This window comes from Lipotes vexillifer, unplaced genomic scaffold (assembly GCF_000442215.2).
Source record: "Lipotes vexillifer unplaced genomic scaffold, Lipotes_vexillifer_v1.1 scaffold7, whole genome shotgun sequence".
Classification (NCBI taxonomy): Eukaryota; Metazoa; Chordata; class Mammalia; order Artiodactyla; family Lipotidae; genus Lipotes; species Lipotes vexillifer.
The window spans coordinates 1078166-1093121 of NW_006792683.1; positions in this window are offsets into that span (position 1 = coordinate 1078166).

Genomic DNA, 14956 nt, shown 5'->3' on the forward strand with positions numbered 1-14956 from the left:
ACTCAAGAATCTGTAGCTAAGTTTATCTTCATTTCTTTTGTTGTCTTTTCTTATCCTTCTACATTGCAGGTGACCTCTGCCTTGTGTCCTTGATTTATAGAAGCAATTGCTTTATTTAGGTTTTCTTTTTCTTGACTATATGCCTGGTTACTCATTTAACCTATGGCAACATTATTCTAAAAAGTTTCCTTCTTCTGTCATTTTTCTCTGTTCTTCACTCATTTTCTTTCCTCACAGGGTATTTATATAGATTCTAGTCTACCCTTGAATGAGAAGTTGTTGTTTTCAGGAGTATTATTTTCAGGAGTATTATTAAGGAGTGTGTGGGGAAGGGACCTGTGACACAGTGTTTGGTGTGTGATTGGGTTCTTTTAGTCTTTTCTTTTCCTGAGGCAGCTAAGATATGACGTGCAGGACTGCTAACAATGCAGAATATTTCCTTTTCACCTGATCTCAGTGAGTTTCTTATAAATATAGTTTGTCTGCATGATTCCTCACTTCCTACATCTCACCTCACTTCTAAGTCTTTCTTGATATACTAGGTCCATGACTCCTAATGCCAATGCACACACACATCCTTGTTATACTGTTGTCTTGGAATACTGTGGGAAATTATGCTTTGCCATATTTTTCTGAGACCTACAATGTGGTCATCTCCTCTCAGCATCTTCCCACAATCCTATTTGACCTCCCTCATATAGTGTGATTTGGGATTAATGACCTCTCCAACTTTTCAGTGAAGATAAAGTTTTCATTTTTCTTCTTGTTGCTTTTGTCTGACTTCCAAGAGGAAAAGTAAAACTTGCCATTTTTATTTCACAATTTAAAAATGCAAAGTCTACCTTCCTTATTAATGCTTTGTTCTAATATTTTAATAATATTTAAATATGTTAAAAAAAAAGTTTGCTCTTATGGGGCTGGAAAGAGTAGGAATTGAGGTAGAACCAGTCCTGCCTTCTGAGTTCCTTCTGATGACCTGGAGACACTCAGGTGACTTGGCTCTTTGCTTTTCTGTCAGGGAGCTCCATTTTCCCAAATTTTTCAAAGGCATAAAATTTTCTTCTCTCCTCCTTCTTCCTCTAGTTATTCATTAAAACTCTCTAGGCAATGAGAAAAACTGGAATAAGTTAGCTTATTTTACTTTTAGTAATTTCCTCTCTGGACCCTAATGCTACCCTCTCTAACCTTGGACCATCAATAAGCAATCCATGTCCATCTTTCAAAACCTATAGCACTTTCACCTTGTCATCTGAGATATATGGAAACCCATGGGCTCTGGTTCCTTAGGGTGATTCTCCTCCAAGTGGCAAATGTCACTTTCATCCCACTCATTGACCAAGGCAAGTCCAGGGACTAGTCCAGATTTTAATGGGGAGGTGCTATAATCTTCCCCCAGGATGAGAAGGGGAAGTAAATATTGGTGAATAGTAGTACAGTCTGGCACATTAACAAACACTTGTTGAATGCTTGCTATGTACCAAATACTTTCGAGAATATTCCACCAAGGGGAGAATTAAACTCCAAGGAGCAGGATTATATTAGCTCGGAGGTTCCACACAATGCTAAAATTCTCAGAATTATTTTTATTGAGGACATCAGAATGTTTGCCTAGTTTAAGTGCACTCAGAGAACAAGTTTGATGGGAAGGGGGCAATAATATTTCACAAGGTGGTTCACTTTGAGGGAGGGTAGAAAGGATGGTGGTGGGGAAGGGATGCCACAAGCAGGGGACTACATAATGCAGATGTTGGTGTCCCCTATCCTCCACTTTCTCTGTGCACATGTGCTGTTTTATCCTATGTTGACCCTAACTGAGAATTCAACACTTCTAGTCTCCTTCAAATTAATCTACAAACCTATGGCAGTCCATTTGAGCTGCTGTAACAAAATACCACAGACTGGGTAGCTTACAAACAGCAGAAATGTATTTCTCACAGTCTGGAGGCTGAGAAGTTCAAGATCAAGGTGCCAGCCTGGCCATGTTTTGGTGAGGGCCCTCTTCCTGGTTCATAGCCAGCACTTACTTGCCGTGTCCTCACATGGTTAGAGGGGGCTAGGGAGTTCTGCAGGGTCTCTTTTATAAGACCATGATTCCCATTCATGAGGGCTTCACCCTCATGACCTAAGTAAGCACTTTCCAAAGGCCCCACCTCCTAAAACCGTCACATTAGGCATTAAAATTTCAACATATAAATTGAGGGGGGGGGCACAAAAATTCAGACCATCGCATTTCCCCAATATCGTATTAAGTTTTATAGTAAATTTTCCTGAAGGAAGTGGAATAAAGTGTTTACATTATACTCCTCAACTGACCAATTGGAGCACCCCTAACATGTATTTGTTTTCTCCTGTGACTCTTTTTGGCTTCCCTGTATTAAGAGCTTCATTCTCTGGCCCTTTCATTGCTCAGGACCCAAGCTTGTTAGCTAACTTTCCGTCTGCATTTCAGTTTTTCTTTCTCCTTCTTAGGAACAACAAAATTTCCTCTCTTCGACTTATGCGTAGGGCATTAACAACTGTTGCTTGCTGCAGTTCCCCACCCTTGGAACTTCCTCCTCTAATGGCTCCTCAAAGTATTTCTTTCTAACACAAACAGCGGCCTCTCCATGAAGTGTTTTGGTGAATAATCTCTTTTATCCCCTTCTTGTGGCATTAGTATGAGGACGCCCTTAGGAACATGAGAGGGGAAGCTGAGACAAAGTCAAATGTAATCGCAGCCTTTTGCAGAGTATCCGCGCTAATTCTGACCTGCCTAGAAGCATGTACATCTTCCTCTTAGCCCTACCAGACCTCCATGCATTCAGATACAAGAACACATGGTAATTGAGTGTCAATATTTATGTGGTAAAATCTTGATTAGAAAGAGCAAGGGACTCTAGAGCTGAACAGATCTGGGCTCAGATCTCAGCTCCATTACTTCCTGGTTGAGGAAATCTTTGGTAAATTGCAAGTTGCTTAACCTCTCTCAGCTTCTCCCTCACCACACACACACACACATACACACAGAATAAAAGTAAACACATCCTCATGTAAGGATGAAAATGAAATGTACAAAGCACCTAGAACAGTGTTTGGCACTAAGTAGGTGCTCAATAAGTGGAAATTGTTATTTTCACATCCTAAAGGAGGAAATAACTACCTTTCTCACTGGCAGTTTTTTAATCTTTTTCCATTACTAGCTGCTAGATATATCCAAGGTGATCATTAACTAACTTAAATTCTCAATCTTCATAGGTATAATGACCATAAGAACTCAATTCCCTCAACTTTATATAATAATTAAGTCTTGTTTTTAAAGATTTTGGCAGCTCCATTGTCAGGACAGTGGAGCCATTCTCATTCACCAGAAAAAATTATACGTGATTAATTCATACGTTGTGGTTTAATAAAATCTGTTATAAAATTAAAACCTAACAATGGAATTGGAATTGTTTTCATATAATACTATATCCTTTGACATTCATAACTGTCCCTTGAGGTAAGTAGAGTTCATGTGATTATCTCCAGCATAGGTGAGGAAATCAAGCCTCAGGCACACGAACAAAGGCCTTTGGAAGCTGAATCCTGGACTTTTCTCTACATTGTAAAAAATTTATTAAATGAAATAACGGATATAAAAAGCTTCATAAGTTATAACGCTTCTTGAAAATATAAGTAGATATTGCAATTGTTCTTATCGTGGAGGAGACAGTCTAATAAATCCTGCAACTTGAAACTTGCCAGTTCTAATTCAAACCAAAGCATTTAATTCCATTACCAAAAACTTCAAAAGGTTTAACTCTTCCCAAATACCTTCAGCTTGGTTCTCATTCTAAACTCAGGATCTACTTTTCTTCTAGGTCTGTGTAATGAGATGGGAGTTAGAAGTGACCCAGTCTTTAAGGCCTTCTGTGGAGGCCTGGGGAAGTGGGTCATCAGGACCAAGTCCCCAGTAGGAATCAGCTAAAAGCTTTGTAAACAGAAGCCATATTTAACCCATTAAACCTTAGGTTGTGAATACAGAATTGGATACTGGAGTTCTGTCTCTTCCCACAATGCCTTTTGTTCAGATTTGAATTTAAGGACCTTACAATCTGATGATACTTCTGCCCTGCTTCCCTACTTTCAAGCATGTGGCAAATCCATCTCCCTATGTTATTCAGTTCTTCCAGTGAGTTGTAAGGTTGACCCAATAGGTTCATCTCCAGGGTTATAGTCACCAGTAACTATTGAATATTAATGCATTTCTGAAAGCAGCTTGCAAGTCTATTTCACATTATTGTTCTAGTGAACTTTTGTCAGTCTACTGTTTTTCTAGAATTCCTGGAAAAGAGACAATGTCTATTTCCCCCTTAGCTAAAAGTGTACTCATTTCATTTATGGAAAGAATCTAGATTATTTCTAGGTGAGTTTAATCAGTTTTGTACTTCAGAAGAGAGAATATTTTACAATCTTGAGGGAATACATTTACATGTAGATTTTTAATAAAAATCTCCAGTATCTTTCCATCGATAGACATTCTGAACAATTCTACATATCTTTCCTATTGAAGGAAAATAGGAAAATTGAAGTGTCCAATTCAGCTTTAAAAAAATCTTATGAAGCTGACTTAAAGCCATAGAAGCTCAACATTGATGTGTGTCTGTCACCTTAGTCTTAGCTTCAAAATTTTAAGAGTTTGAAAAGCATTTATTTTTCTCTTCCATCATGTAGCAGAGGGTAGATGGTACAAGTTTTCCTGAATTACTGACAGAACTGACTAATCAGTTATCTTCTGACTAAACTTTCCTCGCTGTGCATGCTATTGCAATACCCAAGAGTGAGCCAGGTGCTGTCACTACCTGCTGTCTCTCTTCCCATGTCTGAGACATAGAGTGCAGGTGGAGGAGAAAAGGCCATTAGAGTAAAAGAGACCCGGGGGCCATCACACTGCTGCCTCTGTATATCCCTCATCCGTTGACAGACATTTAGAATCTACCTTTAAGGCTCAGTGCGAAAGAGATTTGCTAACTACTGCATCAAGAAGATTTTAACTAACAAATGTTAGGTAACATTTATGGGCTGAATTGTGTTCTCCCCCAACCCAAGCCCCGAATTCATGTATTGCAGTCCTAACCCCCAGCATCTCAGACTGTGACTGTATTTGGAGGGAGAGTCTTTAAAGAGGAAATTAAGTTGAAATGAGGTCGTTAAAAGTGGGCCCTGATCCAATTTGCCAAGTGTCCTTATAAAATGAGGAGATTAGAACATAGACACCCACGGATGGATGACCACATGAAGACATAGGGAGAAGGTGGCCATCTACTAGCAAATCAGAGAGGCCTCAGAGGAAACCAACCCTGCCGACTGATCTTGGAGTTCTAGTCTCCAGAATTGTGAGAAAATAAATGTCTGTTTTTTAAGCTACCCAGTCTGTGGTACCTTGTTATGGCAGCCCTAGGAAACTAATACAGTAAAACTAAACATGTACACACACACACACACACACACACACACACACACATACAAACACACACACACACACCCCACACACACACATCCACATACATTTAGATTACTTTAGAGTCCGTAAGCAGAGTTCCCAGAAATAGCAGGCCACTGCCACTGATTCTGTTGTTACTCCTGGCCCCTCTCCTACGAAAAGTTGAAAGGTGCTATTCTCTATAATCCATTGGCCAAAGGACTATGTACAAACATTAGTGTGATCTCTAGGTGACAAGCCCTTTGACCCTCCATCTTCAGTTCTGCATCCCTCCCTGATGATAAAAGAATGGACTTGGGAGTTATCTACCCCTATGATTACTGTGAGGGTTACATGAGTATGTGTGCAGGGGGCAGGGAGGTATATAACTGTTAAGGACACATAGTAAGCATCATATGTTTTTCCTATAGTTATTTTCATCATCATAGGCTTCTTGAAAGAATTTAATAAGGCAAAATATGTACACCATAGCCCTCTCAACATTACAGGTGTCCAATAAATGAAAGCTGGTATACTGCCTCGTTGTAGTTAAGAGTACAAGCTTTGGAATCAGGCAAAGGTAGATTAGAATTCTGGCTCTTTACCTTCCCTTCCCCCGAAGTCTGCTTCTCTCTCAGTCTTTCTATCTTAGTTAATGACAATTCCATGCTTCCTGTTCCTTAGGCTAAATATCTCGGTGTCATCCTTGGTTATTCTTTTTCTTACAGGCTTCACAATCTGCCATCAAACCCTGTTGATTTTACCTTCAAAATATACACAGAAACTAAACGCTTTCACACCCGCTCCCCTGCCAATACCACCATGATCCAAACCACTCTCAACTCTCACCTGGCACATTGTCAATAGCATCCTAAATAATTTTCTTATTTCTTCCCCTTCTCCCTTTCATTTTGTTCTGAACACAGCAGTCAGAATCCTTTTAAAACATGTCACTCCTCTGCTCAGAGCCCTTCAGTGGCTCTCCAAGATAAGAATCAAACCTTCAGTGATGTACTTGGCTCCCATCCCCCCACATTACCTATCTGACTGCATTTCCTACTCCTTTCCCATTGCTCACTCCACTTAGGCAACGCTGACCTTATTAGCTGCTTTTTGAAGAAAGAAGGCAGACTTCTGCCTCAGAGCCACTGCACTTGCTGTTTCTTCTGCCTGGAATTTTCTTCTCTTTTTCACCACCCTCAGGTTACAGTTTCCCTGGGAATCCTATTTAAATTTGCAAGCCTCACCTCTTTATCCTCATCTTTCCAGATTATTTTTTTCATAGATTTATCTTCTAAAACTCTCTATATTTTATTTTTTATTTTGTTAATTATTCCCCCACTCTAATGTAAGTTTCTTGAGAGAAGTGACTGATATTTCTTGTGTCAACGGCTGAATTGCCAGTGTTTTGACGTATTAGAAAAGATTAAGGGGTGGACAAGAGGAGAGTTGTAAGAAATTTAAGGAGCTTCAAAAATTCATCATGTGGGGTTTTTAAAAATTTATTTATTTTTATTTTTTGGCTGCCTTGGGTCTTCGTTGCTGTGCGCAGGCTTTCTCTAGTTGTGGCGAGCGGGGGCTGCACTTCGTTGCTGTGCACGGGATTCCCATTGCAGTGGCTTCTCTTCATTGTGGAGCATGGGCTCTAGAGCACAGGCTTGGTAGTAGTGGCGCACGGGCTTAGTTGCTCCATGGCATGTGGGATCCTTCCGGACCAGGGATCGAACCCGTGTCCCCTGCGTTGGCAGGAGGACTCTTAACCACTGCACCACCAGGGAAGTCCCCTACATGTGGGTTTTATTGTTTTCACACATTCTAACACATCAGTAGTTCCAATGGGCTTTTATGATTTATACTTGAATGTCAATATATAAGAGTTTCATGGATCAACAAGATATTTAGTTCTCTTTTTCCAAGGAACTTTCTTTTCTTTGTGTTGTCATTTATTTTATATATATATATATAAATAGACCACAAAATCTCTATATATTTCACCTCACATATATATATATATATAGTAATAATAATAATAGAATCCATTTACTGTACATTTAATATATTCAAGGAATACATTATTTTTTTAATATGTGAATTTCATTTTATTTATTTTCTTATACAGCAGGTTCTGATTAGTCATCAATTTTATACACATCAGTGTATACATGTCAATCCCAATCGCCCAATTCATCACACCACCAACCCCCGCTGCTTTCCCCCCCTTGGTGTCCATACATTTGTTCTCTACACCTGTGTCTCAACTTCTGCCCTGCAGACCGGTTTATCTGTAGCATTTTTCTAGGTTCCACATACATGCGTTAATATACGATATTTCTTTTTCTCTTTCTGACTTACTTCACTCGGTATGACATTCTCTAGATCCATCCATGTCTCAACAAATGACCCAATTTCATTCCTTTTTATGGCTGAGTAATATTCCATTGTGTATATGTACCACATCTTCTTTATCCATTCATCTGTCGATGGGCATTTAGGTTGCTTCCATGACCTGGCTATTGTAAATAGGGCTGCAGTGAACATTGGGGTGCATGTGTCTTTATGAATTATGGTTTTCTCTGGGTATATGCCCAGTAGTGGGATTGCTGGATCATATGGTAATTCTATTTTTAGTTTTTTAAGGAACCTCCATACTGTTCTCCATAGAGGCTGTATCAATTTACATTCCCACCAACACTGCAAGAAGGTTCCCTTTTATCCACACCCTCTCCAGCAGTTGTTTTTTGTAGATTTTCTAATGATGCCCATTCTAACTGGTGTGAGGTGATACCTCATTGTAGTTTTGATTTGCATTCATCTAATAATTAGTGACGTTGAGCAGCTTTTCATGTGCTTCTTGGCCATCTGCTTGTCTTCTTTGGAGAAATGTCTATTTAGATCTTCTGCCCATTTGTGGATTGGGTTGTTTGTTTTTTTAATATTGAGCTTCACGAGCTGTTTATATATTTTGGAGATTAATCCTTTGTCCGTTGATTCGTTTGTAAATATTTTCTCCCATTCTGAGGGTTGTCTTTTCGTCATGTTTATGGTTTCCTTTGCTGTGCAAAAGCTTTTACGTTTCTTTAGGTTCCATTTGTTTATTTCTGTTTTTATTTCCATTACTCTAGGAGGTGGATCAAAAAAGATCTTGCTGTGATATATGTCAAAGAGTGTTTTTCCTATGTTTTCCTCTAACAGTTTTATACTGTTGGGTCTTACATTTAGGTCTCTAATCCATTTTGAGTTTATTTTTGTGTATGGTGTTAGGGTGTGTTCTAATTTCATCCTTTTACATGTAGCTGTCCAGTTTTCCCAGCACCACTTATTAAAGAGACTGTCTTTTCTCCATTGTATATCCTTGCCTCCTTTGTCATAGATTAGTTGACCATAGGTGCGTGGGTTTATCTCTGGGCTTTCTGTCTTGTTCCATTGATCTTTGTCTCTGTTTTTGTGCCAGTAACATATTGTCTTGATTACTGTAGCTTTGTAGTATAGTCTGAAGTCAGGGAGTCTTATTCCTCCAGCTCTGTTTTCTTCTCTCAAGACAGCTTTGGCTATTCGGGGTCTTTTTTGTCTCTGTACGAATTTTAAGATTTTTTGTTCTGGTTCCATAAAAAATGCTATTGGAAATTTGATAGGGATTGCATTGAATCTGTAGATTGTTTTGGTTAATATAGTCATTTTCACAGTATTGATTCTTCCAATCCAAGAACATGTTATATCTCTCCATCTGTTGGTACCATCTTTAATTACTTTCATCAGTGTCTTATAGTTTTCTGCATACAGGTCTTTTGTCTCCCTAGGTAAGTTTATTCCTAGGTATTTTATTCTTTTTGCTGCATGGGAAATGGGAGTGTTTCCTTAATTTCTCTTTCAGATTTTTCATCATTAGTGTATAGGAATGCAAGTGATCTCTGTGCATGAATTTTGTATCCTGCAACTTTACCAAATTCATTGATTAGATCTAGTAGTTTTCTGCTGACATCTTTAGGATTCTCTATGTATAGTATCATGTCATCTGCAAACAGTGACAGTTTTACTTCTTCTTTTCTGATTTGTATTCCTTTTATTTCTTTTTCTTCTCTGATGGCTGTCACTAAAACTTCCAAAACTATGTTGAATAATAGTGGTGAGAGTGGACATCCTTGTCTTTTTCCTGATCTTAGAGGAAATGCTTTCAGTTTTTCACCATTGAGAATGATGTTTGCTGTGGGTTTGTCATATATGGCCTTTATTGTGTTGGGTTAGGTTCCCTCTATGCCCACTTTCTGGAGAATTTTTATCATAAATGGGTATTGAATTTTGTCAAAAGCTTTTTCTGCCTCTATTGAGATGATCATATGGTTTTTATTCTTCATTTTGTTAATATGGTGTATCACATTGATTGATTTGCATATATTGAAGAATCCTTGCATCCCTGGGATAAATCCCACTTGTTCATGGTGTATGATCCTTTTAATGTGTTGTTGGATTCTGTTTGCAAGTATTTTGTTGATTTCTGCATCTATATTCATCAGTGTTATTGGTCTGTAATTTTCTTTTTTTGTAGTATCCTTGTCTGGTTTTGGTATCAGGGTGATGGTGGCTTCATAGAATGAGTTTGGGAATGTTCCTTCCTCTGCAATTTTTTGGAAGGGTTTGAGAAGGATGGGTGTTAGCTCTTCTCTAAATGTTTGATAGAGGTCACCTGTCAAGTCATCTGGTCCTGGACATTTGTTTCTTGGAAGATTTTTAATCACAGTTTCAATTTCATTACTTGTGACTGGTCTGTTCATATTTTCTATTTCTTCTGGTTCAGTCTTAGAAGGTTATACCTCTCTAAGAATTTGCCCATTTCTTCCAGGTTGTCCGTTTTATTGGCATAGAGTTGCTTGTAGTAGTCTCCTAGGATGCTTTCTATTTCTGCAGTGTCTGTTGTAACTTCTCCTTTTTCATTTCTAATTTTATTGATTTGAGTCCTCTCCCTCTTTTTCTTGATGAGTCCGGCTAATGGTTTATCAGGTTTTTTTATCTTCTCAAAGAATCAGCTTTTAGTTTTATTGATCTTTGCTATTGTTTTCTTTGTTTCTATTTCATTTATTTCTGCTCTGATCTTTATGATATCTTTCCTTCTGCTAACATTGGGTTTTGTTTTTTCTTCTTTCTCTAGTTCCTTTAGGTATAGGGTTAGATTGTTTATTTCAGACTCTTCTTGTTTCTTGAGGTAGACTTGTATAGCTCTAAACTTCCCTCTTAGAACTGCTTTTGCTACATCCTATAGGTTTTGGATCATCGTGTTTTCATTGTCATTTGTCTCTAGGTTTTTTTTTATTTCCTCTTTGATTTCTTCAGTTATCTCTTGGTTATTCAGTCACATATAGTTTAGCCTGTAGCCTCCATGTGTTTGTGTTTTTTATGTTTTTTCCCCTGTAATTGATTTCTAATCTCATAGCATTTTGGTCAGAAAAGATGCTTGGTAAGATTTCAATTTTCTTAAATTTCCTGAGGCTTGATTTGTGACCCAAGATATGATCTATCCTGGAGAATGTTCCATATGCACTTAAGAAGCAAGTGTGATCTGCTGTTTTTGGATGGAATGTCCTATAAATATCAATTAAATCCACCTGGTCTATTGTGTCATTTAAATCTTGTTTCCTTATTTATTTTCAGTTTGGACGATCTGTCCATTGGTGTAAGTGAGATGTTAAAGTCCCCACTATTATTGTGTTACTGTCGTTTTCCTCTTTTATAGCTGTTAGCAGTTGCCTTATGTACTGAGGTGCTCCTATGTTGGGTGCATAAATATTTATAGTTGTTATATCTTCTTCTTGGATTGATCCCTTGATCATTTTGTAGTGTCCTTCCTTGTCTCTTGTAACATTCTTTATTTTAAAGTCAAATTTATCTGATACGAGTATTGCTACTCCAGCTTTCTTTTGATTTCCATTTGCATGGAATATCTTTTTCCATCCCCTCACTTTCAGTCTGTGTGTGTCCCTAGGTCTGAAGTGGGTCTCTCCTAGACAGCATATATATGTGTCTTGTTTTTGTATCCATTCAGCAAGCCTGTGTCTTTTGGTTAGAGCATTTAATCCATTCACGTTTAAGGTAGTTATTGATATGTATGTTCCTATGAGCATTTTCTTAATTGTTTTCAGTTTGTTTTTGTAGGTTCTTTTCTTCTCTTGTGTTTCGCATTAGAGAAGTTCCTTTAGCATTTGTTGTAGAGCTGGTTTGGCGGTGCTGAATTCTCTTAGTTTTTGCTTGTCTGTAAAGCTTTTGATTTCTCCATCGAAATGAATGAGATCCTTGCCGGGTAGAGTAATCTTGGTTGTAGTTTCTTCCCTTTCATCACTTTAAGTATATTATGCCACTCCCTTCTGGCTTGTAAAGTTTCTGCTGAGAAATCAGCTGTTAAGCTTATGGGGGTTCCCTTGTATTTTATTTGTCATTTTTCCCTTGCTGCTTTTAATAATTTTTCTTTGTCTTTAAGTTTTGCCAATTTGATTACTATGTGTCTCAGCGTGTTTCTCCTGGGGTTTTCCTGTATGGGACTTCCTGCACTTCCTGGACTTGGGTGGCTATTTCCTTTCCCATGTTAGGGAAGTTTTTGACTATAATCTCTTCAAATATTTTCTCTGGTCCTCTCTCTCTCTCTTCTCCTTCTGGGACCCCTATAATGCGAATGTTGTTGCATTTAATGTTGTCCCAGAGGTTTCTTGGGCTGTCTTCATTTCTTTTCATTCTTTTTTCTTTATTCTGTTCCACAGCAGTGAATTCCAGCATTCTGTCTTCCAGGTCACTTATCCGTTCTTCTGCCTCAGTTATTCTGCTATTGTTTCCTTCTAGTGTATTTTTCATTTCAGTTATTGTATTGTTCATCTCTGTTTGTTTGTTCTTTAATTCTTCTAGGTCTTTGTTAAACATTTCTTGCATCTTCTCGATCCTTGCCTCCATTCTTTTTCTGAGGTCCTGGATCATCTTCACTATCATTTTTCGAAATTCTTTTTCTGGAAGTTGCCTATCTCCATTTAGTTGTTTTTCTGGGGTTTTATCTTGTTCCTTCATCTGGTACATTGCCCTCTGCCTTTTCATCTTGTCTATCTTTCTGTGAATGTGGTTTTTGTTCCACAGGCTGCTGGATTGTAGTGCTTCTGCTTTCTGCCTTCTGCTAGTGTTGGGGTGTCTCCTGCAGACGTGGGGGGTGGCTGTGGCTCACTGTGGGCACAAGGACACAGGTAGCAGAAATTCTGGGAAATACTCCTTGGTGTGAGCCCTCCCAGAGTCCAAGGAATACATTATTTTATTTGATAATTGCAAAAATGCTTAATGTGTTTCCTATTTCAGAAACAAGTGGCAGATATGGGTTCAATATATGAATTTAGAATCCATATCTAGCAGTAACTGCAAAACCTGGTTCTTATCATTACTCTGATGTACCATCCAGTTATTAGTATAATTATTGCCTTGGGAAATGTATAACATGTTCATCATTATTTGAAATTACATTCCTAGGAAGTAATAATTTTATAGTAAGAGTTTAATAGGAAGCTTTACATTTATGTTTGGAAACGGTTTCTTGTCTAACTTGAATATAGGCCAATAGACAAGGGCCAGTTGTGGGTTTGGTTTAAGAGTACTTCCCCTAAATGTTCCTCCTTCCCCCAAAATGTTCAAAACTGATTGTAAAGTAATTTAGTAAGATATAAGATTTCCTAGGCTTTGTGTAATGAAGAATATGGCTGGCCTTTGTCCCTGGTTCCTGGGAGGTGACTTCTAAACCCTTGAGATTTCCTGAGTAATAGGAGTTTCTTTGTTAATAATAATGGTTTCAAAGATAGTTTATGTTAGCAAGATGCTTCAGGATGGGGGCCAGTCATGCCAGAAAAACCATTCATGTGGTTGGAGGGTTGGGGCTTTGAGCCACATGATACCAGCCCAATCTCCAGGCAAGGGAGGGCTGTTGAAGATTGAATTCAACCTTGGGGTTAATGATCCAATCAATCATGCCTACATAATGGAACCCCATTAAAAACTCTGGACACTGAAGCTCAGGTGAACTTCCTTGGTTGGTAATACATTGTCTGTCATACATCCATGTGCCAGGAGGGTAATGTGTCCCAATCCCACGGGCAGAGGACAATGTAGTTAGCTTCATGTTTGGGATCCTCCCAGACCTCACCCAGGGCAACTTTCTCTTTGACTGATTCTGACATACATCCCTTTGCTATAATAAAACTATAATCCTTACTATAGCACTTTTCTGAGTTCCATGAGTCATTTTATTGAATTACTGAAACTGAGGGGGTAGTGGAAACACCCAAATCTTTCGCCAACCAGAGGGTATCCTGGGGACTCCTGAGCTTGTGGCTGATGTCTGAAGGGAGGGCAGTCTTGCAGAGGACTCTGCCCTTAACCTGTGAAGTTTGGCTCAACTCTTGGTAGTTGGTGTCAGAAGTCATTGCAGCTTGCATTCTTACCTCTATCCAAATATTGAAACCTCTTTTAGTAGAAACAATTCCTGAATAAATATTGATGCTTTTTAATGCAAGAAAGCACTTTTCCTTTGTTACAAGGAGATAGTACTTTAACAGTGACAGATTCGTTCACATGATTCATTTTGCGAGATAACTGGATTGTCACAGTCCCCTTGAGAAGACACAAAATGAGAGTGATCCAGCTATATCTCACATATCTAAGGACTTTACTTTGAATCTTCAAATGAATATAAAATTAGAAGTCTGATTAGAGGAAATTGAAACTCATGATCATTTCCATTGGAAGATGAAAAAATAGATTGCCACATTTCCATAGAGAAGGTACAAAATGTATAAGATCTCTGTGTGTCTCTAAGATAGATTTGAATTTAGTTTCTGAATAAATTTAAAATTTAAAGACAATAACATGAAGCAACCACTTATGGCCATTCCTAAACAATGGTAAAAATAAACCCGAACACACAATTCTCTTAATCTGGAAGATGTTCTTGCATATTTTATTAAGTGGATCCAAGAGATTTAAAGAATTATATGCCTTATTAATGCTTTATTTGAGACTAGTTACAACTACAACCAGAAAAAAATAATCCCATTTATTCTTCACTTAATCACATCAGTGAATCATTCTTTAAAAGAAAGAGGAATATTTGAAACTTCTATCTTGCTGCTGTTTGCATGGTAATGTCATGATTTTTAAACGTTACCATTTTATCTACATGACTTCATTGGACAAATCAAAGGGTATATAGACTTTTTATTATTTTTGGAAGTAGCTCTAGATCATAGGTTCCAGGTGATGGAGCCATGGCATAGGTAACCCTAATGAATGCTTGAGGTGTCTCAGTTCTGGATGGGATTGTGTTGGAAGAGGCTTAGTTCAGCAACCAAAGGTAATTTTAAAAGCATTTTATTTCTCACTGGAAATTAAGAAAGATCCAATTTAAAACCTACACTAGCACTTTTAAACCCCTCTCCCCCCATTTCTCAGTCTTCTTGTACACAAGAGGAGCCTCAGAGCTTTTTACCGGTGAGAACACCAAAAGGT